This window comes from Triticum urartu, chromosome 5 (assembly GCF_003073215.2).
Source record: "Triticum urartu cultivar G1812 chromosome 5, Tu2.1, whole genome shotgun sequence".
Lineage (NCBI taxonomy): Eukaryota > Viridiplantae > Streptophyta > Magnoliopsida > Poales > Poaceae > Triticum > Triticum urartu.
In genome coordinates, this window is record NC_053026.1 from 30,106,855 (window position 1) to 30,113,822 (window position 6,968).

At 41.5% G+C, this 6,968-nt stretch overlaps 1 long non-coding RNA gene across 1 annotated transcript; it reads right to left on the reverse strand.

Annotated features, from left to right (window-relative positions):
- Window positions 1–451: 451 nt before the first annotated feature.
- LOC125555511 lies at window positions 452–2,882 on the reverse strand. The gene is made up of 4 exons (XR_007304736.1): window positions 2,635–2,882; window positions 1,568–1,967; window positions 1,320–1,450; window positions 452–565 (listed from the first exon to the last, which is right to left on the reverse strand). It is a non-coding gene; the product is annotated as an uncharacterized LOC125555511 (long non-coding RNA).
- Window positions 2,883–6,968: the final 4,086 nt, after the last annotated feature.

Genomic DNA, 6,968 nt, shown 5'->3' on the forward strand with positions numbered 1-6,968 from the left:
ACCAACTACAGTTTCAGTAAAACTACGTTGATCAAAGGGACCAGGATAAACAAATAGTTGAGAGCTCTTTCTTTTTGTTTGAGCAGTCATGGGCTCGCTGAGAAGGTATAGCTACAGAAGTAGAATATGACCAGTTAATATATTGCAGAGAAGGTTTTTGTGCATCAGCACTGAATCAAAGAACATATTCTCAATAATTTAGACACATCGTTTCCAGTTGTTGCAACTTCAGCTTGAGGCTGCTTCTCTATTCTCAATAATTTGTGCATCAGTCATTTCTACACTTTTAGTAAAACTATAAGAACACAAAGTAAAACTACAAAAACTATAGTTTCAGTCAAATTATATGTACCATGTACGCATAGATTCAAGTATGATACTAAGTGAGCAAGTAGAATCATCCAAGCATGGAGGCAAGTGTCTCACCTGCGGCAACTGACCAGGAGCAAAGTTGAGCATGGCCGGGGCAGGAGCAGCTGGAGTAGCACGGCCGGCCTTGAGGTCTGGGGCATCCACAGCCTGCCTGGCATCGGGTGCCCAGACCGAGGGGAGCATCGGGGCGTGCCTGCACGAGGAAGGAAAGCAGCATCAGAGAGTTGAAGGGAAGAAATCAAAGATGAGGGTACCTTGAGGAGCAGAGCAGAGCAAAAGTACTATAAATTAACAGGGCAAGGGTCATTGTTATCCTGGTGGCATTGACAGGCTGCAAAATTGCCTCTACAGTTTATTGTTTAGCTATGATAAATAAGTTGGTACAAGAATGATTGTGGCAACAGTAGATACAGTAAGAATGCAAAGTACATTTAGTGAGAATTGTATTCTTATAATTAAGCTACCAGTAGAGAAGCAGAAAACTGCCGAATAGACTAAGGCACTGACTGTAGTACAGAAAGCACTCCAAATTCAGATGTGCTGGACCAATTCAGAACTTCAGATCAGCTCAGAACTGTTTCCCTGATCAGTTCATCCATTGCTAACAAATCTATATAGAAAGTAATAAATTGTACCCCCTAATAGAGACCAGGAATTGGGCCAAACAGCTCGTGTCAACTGGCTACCATTCGAATTATTATTGTACCATAGCATAGAAAAAATTCAGTAACCTCACTTCTACAAATTAACCTGGTGCTGTTGTACTCCTACACCATTCAAGCTCATGGTCGGATAAACAATACTAATAAGTAATAACCCATAGATAGCATGGTGCAGAAGCAAGCAACCAGTTAATACTAGCTATTTGAAGGAACAGCAAACAGTGACAATTGACATCAGCTGAAGAAAAATACGATCCTACTGCTACTCTCATCCATTAAACTGACATCATATAATACAAGCTATCTCAAGGAAGGAGAGAAGGGAATATGGGGTTGGCGTCGGTGAGGAGGTGTATGATCTCCATGGTGTGCTTGATGATGTGGGCCGGCATGACATTCTTCCTGTTCTGCTTGGCCTAGTAGCGCCCCGCCAGGACAAAATCAAATCAGTAACTGATGAGTCAAAGACCAATCAATCTTAATATGTCGACTGACGCTTCTGAATTTACTTTAAGAAACGTATTCTCACTTACAGATTTTCTCCATCAAGTACAGGGACGAAGCTGCCGTAAACGGCCTTGATGAGAATGTTCGCCTTCAATGACCTGACAAACATGATTTGAGATGGCAAGTAGTTTCTCAGCAAGGTAAGATAGATAGATGCCACTCCCTCCATCCCACAAGAAAAGATGTTATTACATCAAAAATACTGAAACAACATGGCGTAGTACACTGTAATTGGAAGCGCGTGTAGATTTAAGATCGATGTGTGCATACCTGAAGGCGTCTTGGCAGAAGTGAGTGCTGAGCTTCCCGTCCGCACCCTTGACCAGGTCGAAGTAGACAGCGGTCTGCTCTGACAGGCCGTTTTCGACCAGCACGAGTAGCCCGAACGGGCCGAGCAAGCCCCGCCCCGCCGCGTCGGCGCTCGCGCTGAAAAAGAGAGGATCAATGAAACTGAGAAAATTGTCCGAGTAGAACTAGATAGAACAATACTGAATGTCTATCTAGGGTAAATTTCACAACGATTTGAGATGGATTTTAAGAATTGAGAAAGCTAAGAGCTAAGAAAGCACAACCATGTAAGCTGCAGTTTGAGAGCTAAAGAAAAAACATGTGGCTGTACTGAAGAAAAAGAAAGGTGCTCAGCTACAACACCAACTGTTGTACTATGTGAGCTACAATTTTCAAATCAAAGAACAAAAGTCTGTAGGAATGATCCGACTACTCATCACAGAAATCTCATATTATACTGAAAAATGGCAACTCTTGTTTGGATAGGAAAGTTCTAAGCAATTCAGTTCAGACAACCACCCCAAAAAAATCATGTGTTTTTTGAAAATTCTAGTGCAAAGAAACATGACTGAGTGCGCCACACCAACATAAGCAACTTACTACAGTACCAACTAATCTGCCACTTTGCCCCTCAAAAAGAAACAATCTGCCACTTTGGCCCCTATTTTTGTAGCATTTCAGTTATAGAAACTGTAACTTTAATTGCTAAAACATGTCGCTAGTACATTGAAAACTGGTTTATACACAGGCAGTAACCGTGGTGAATGTACACTTGGAGCTATACCAGGATGTAAAAGGTTCTTACCAGTAACCGCAGTCAGTAACCAAGCCATGCCTCGCTTGTCTACTCGCAGCTAGTTGGGTAGCCTCGGCAGTTCAGAATCTTCTTAGGAGCGCAATGCATTCGTCTCGTTCATCCACCACCCTAAACATTCAAGTAAACGGAAGTGAGAGCTGGGAGCTAACTTAAGAGAGATTGCAGCGAATGAAATTAACAACTAGTTTTTTAATGGCTAGGGGTACACACAGCACATATATACAGTTAGAAAAATTGAGCAGCGGGGGGGGGGGGATTAAGTGGAGATGCTACATCCTCTTCATAGGAGACAATTCATAGGCAGCACTCAAGGTATTTTTGGTGGCAATTGTTCTCGATCTAATTGTGAAAATGAATTCAAAACATCAAATGGATTGCAAATGAATTGATTCTAGGATGCAAATCAAATCATCTAAAGATGGACACATAGAGCATCTCTAAAGACAGACACACAGAGCATGGCAAGGACCAGATGCTACGCAGAGCTACCACCTAGGTAGATGGGATCGAGCGGGGGGGGGGGGCAAAAAGAGAGAGTGGGAGGTGGATGACCGACGACCTGAAAACGCGTCAGGCAGCGGAGCCGGGGCCTGGAGGTCTCCGCGACGACGACCACGGCGCTCTGTGTGAGGAGGGAGGGAAGCCACAACACATCAGGTAAGGGAATTGAAGAGAAAGGAAGAGCAAATCGGGATAATATCTTACCTCGACGAGCAGTAGAAGGACGCGGACGGCCGATCGGAAGCAGACGACGCCATGGAGATGGAGCACCAGGTCCAACCCATGGGGGCGCGGATCTGGAAGCCGACCCCATGGAGGAGACGGAACTCCAGGTCCAGGCCCATGGCAGACCTGTCAACCGCAGCCGCTGCCGCTGCCATGGGGTTGGAGCTCTAGGTCCAAGCCCTTGCGGATCTGGGAGCCGGCGCCGCCGCCTGACCTGCTCGCACGCACGATCTCCGTCTTCTCTTCCGATGAGGTGAGGGGAGGTGAGGGAGGGGGGAGAGAGCGGGAGCACCGGCGGCGAGGTCGGAGGGAGACGCGGCAGCCAGGATCTGGCACCGGAGGTGGCGGCGGCAAGGGAGGAGTGCAGCGCTAGGGTTAGCGCGCGAGAGAGGAGGGCTTGCTGCCGTGGGTGGGGTTCGCGCGAGAGAGCGGGGGTTGGGTGGGGTTCGCAAGAGAGAGGGGGGGTTGCTACCGTGGGATGGGATGGATGGATGGACGGATGGACGGATGGATGCCAGGTCATCGATCCAAGCCACAAGTGATTCCACCAATCAGAATTAAGCTTAGGTAGTTTTGTTTTTTCTTTTGTTTCTCTTATAATTTTCACCCTCTAATTCAGGGTAAACATTCAACATATTAACCACTTATAGTTTGCTAAAATGAACAAATAGTGTGCACATGTGTGTATCTTGGGATGACAAACAATGTTGATTTGGGGGTTTTTCACTTTCATTGCACAAAAGAGCCATTTTCCATTTTTCGAGTGCCCAAGATGAGTTTTTTTGTGAAGAATCTACCATATATTTGTTGCAAAATTGGACCAAATCATTTTTATAAAATACTAGGCCATGTTTAATGCACAATTAACACAATGGTTGGGTGTCGAAAGCCTTGATCCACCTCTGGTGAAAAAGACAAATTCCCGCCGATTCAGCTGGAAGCGGGTCAAATTTGAACTGCAGCTGCCTCATAATTTGCTATTTTTTTTTTCAAAAATCATTTCTAGGTACATAAGTACCTATTTAATCAGAGAAACACAAAAAAATTCCAAGATTCAACCACTAGCTAGGAACGGTCATTCCCGCCGTTTTGACCGCATTTTGAAACAGGCATAAAAAATTCAAAAAAAATCAAAAAATTGGGAAACCTTCGCATTGTGTCATCATATGTGACCAAGTTTTCAGGAAAAATAACAAACTTGTAATACGGCAATTATTTAAAAAATGTGTTCTCAGAAATGAGCTATCATGGGTGAAGATTCATGGCTTTCAAGCCAAATGATCAATCTTATGGCCACATTCATGGCATAGTTTGTTCAAATGATCTCATATTGTGCACAAGGGTGCATATTGGAATGGCAAACAATGTTGCCTAAGGAAGTTTTCATTTTCTTTGGACGAAAAAACCATTTTCCATTTTCCGAGTGCCTGAAAGGAGGTTTTTTTGTGAAGGACCTCCCAAATAATTGTCGCAAAATTGGACCAAATCAATTTTCTAAAATACTAGGACATATTTAATGCACAATTGACAAAATGGTTGGGTGTAAAAAGGTTTGATCCACCTCTCGTGAAAAAGACAAATTCCCGCCGATTTAGTTGGAAGCGGGTCAAATTTGAACTGCAGCTGCCTCATAGTTTGCTATTTATTTTTTCCAAAAATCATTTCTAGGTACATAAGTACCTATTTAATCAGAGAAACACCAAAAAAATTCAAGATTCAACCACTAGCTAGGAACGGTCATTCCCGCCGTTTTGACCGCATTTTGAAATGAGCATAAAAAATTCAAAAAAAATTAAAAATTGGGAAACCTTCGCATTGTGCCATCATATGTGACCAAGTTCTCAGGATAAATAACAAACTTGTAATACGGCAATTATTTTAAAAAAGTGTTCTCAGAAATGAGCTATCACGCGTGAAGATTCAGGGTTTTCAAGCCAAATGATCAATCTTATGGCCACATTCATGGCATAGTTTGTTCAAATGATCTCATATTGTGCACAAGGGTGCATCTTGGAATTCCAAAAAAATGTCGCCTAAGGGAGTTTTCATTTTCTTTGCACGGAAAATTCATTTTCCATTTTCCGAGTGCCCGAATTGAGTTCTTTTTGTGAAGGACCTACCATATATTTGTTGCACAATTGGACCAAATCATTTTTATAAAATACTGGGCCATAGTTGATTCACAATTGACCAAATGGTTGGGTGTCAAAAGTTTTGATCCACCTCTAGTGAAAAAGACAAATTGCCACCGATTCAGCAGGAAGCGGGTCAAATTTGAAGTACAGGTGCCTCATAGTTTGCTCTTTATTTTTCAAAAAATCATTTTTAGGTACATAAGTATCTATTTAAATATAGAAACATCAAAAAAATTCCAAGATTCAACCACTAGCTAGGAACGGTCATTCCCGCCGTTTTGACCGCATTTTGAAATGGGCATAAAAATTCAAAAAAAATCAAAAAAATTGGAAAACCTTCGCATTGTGTCATTATATGTGACCAAGTTTCCAGGAAAAATAATAAACTTGTAATACGACAATTATTTTAAAAAAGTATTCTCAGAAATAAGCTATCATGTGTGAAGATTCATGGCTTTCAAGCCAAATGATCAATCTTATGGCCACATTCATGGCATAGTTTGTTCAAATGATCTCATATTGTGCACAAGGGTGTATATTGGAATGGAAAATAATGTTTCCTAAGGAAGTTTTCATTTTCTTTGGACGAAAAAACCATTTTCCATTTTCCGAGTGCCCAAAAGGAGGTTTTTTGTGAAGAACCTTCCAAATAATTGTTGCAAAATTGGACCAAATCAATTTTTTTAAAATACTAGGACATATTTAATGCACAATTGACAAAATGGTTGGGGTGTAAAAAGTTTTGATCCACCTCTCGTGAAAAAGACAAATTTCCGCCGATTCAGCTGGAAGCGGGTCAAATTTGAACTGCATCTGCCTCATAGTTTGCTATTTATTTTTTTCAAAAAACATTTATAGGTACATAAGTATCTATTTAATCATAGAAACACCAAAAAAATTCCAAGATTCAACCACTAGCTAGGAATGGTCATTCCCGCCGTTTTGACTGCATTTTGAAACGGGCATAAAAAATTCAAAAAAATTAAAAAATTGGGAAACCTTCGCATTGTGTCATTATATGTGGCCAAGTTCCCAGGAAAAATAACAAACTTATAATACGGCAATTATTTAAAAAAAAGTATTCTCAGAAACGAGCTATCACGTGTGGAGATCAATGGCTTTCAAGCCAAATGACCAATCTTATGGCCACATTCATGGCATAGTTTGTTCAAATGATCTCATATTGTGCACAAGGGTGCATATTGGAATGGCAAACAATGTTGCCTAAGGAACTTTTCATTTTCTTTGGATGAAAAAACCATTTTCCATTTTTCGAGTGCCCAAAAGGAGTTTTTTTTGTGAAGGACCTCCAAAATAATTGTTGCAAAATTGAACCAAATCATTTTTATAAAATACTAGGACATATTTAATGCACAATTGACAAAATGGTTGGGTGTAAAAAGTTTTGGTCCACCTCTCGTGAAAAAGACAAATTTCCGCCGATTCAGTTGAAAGCGGGTC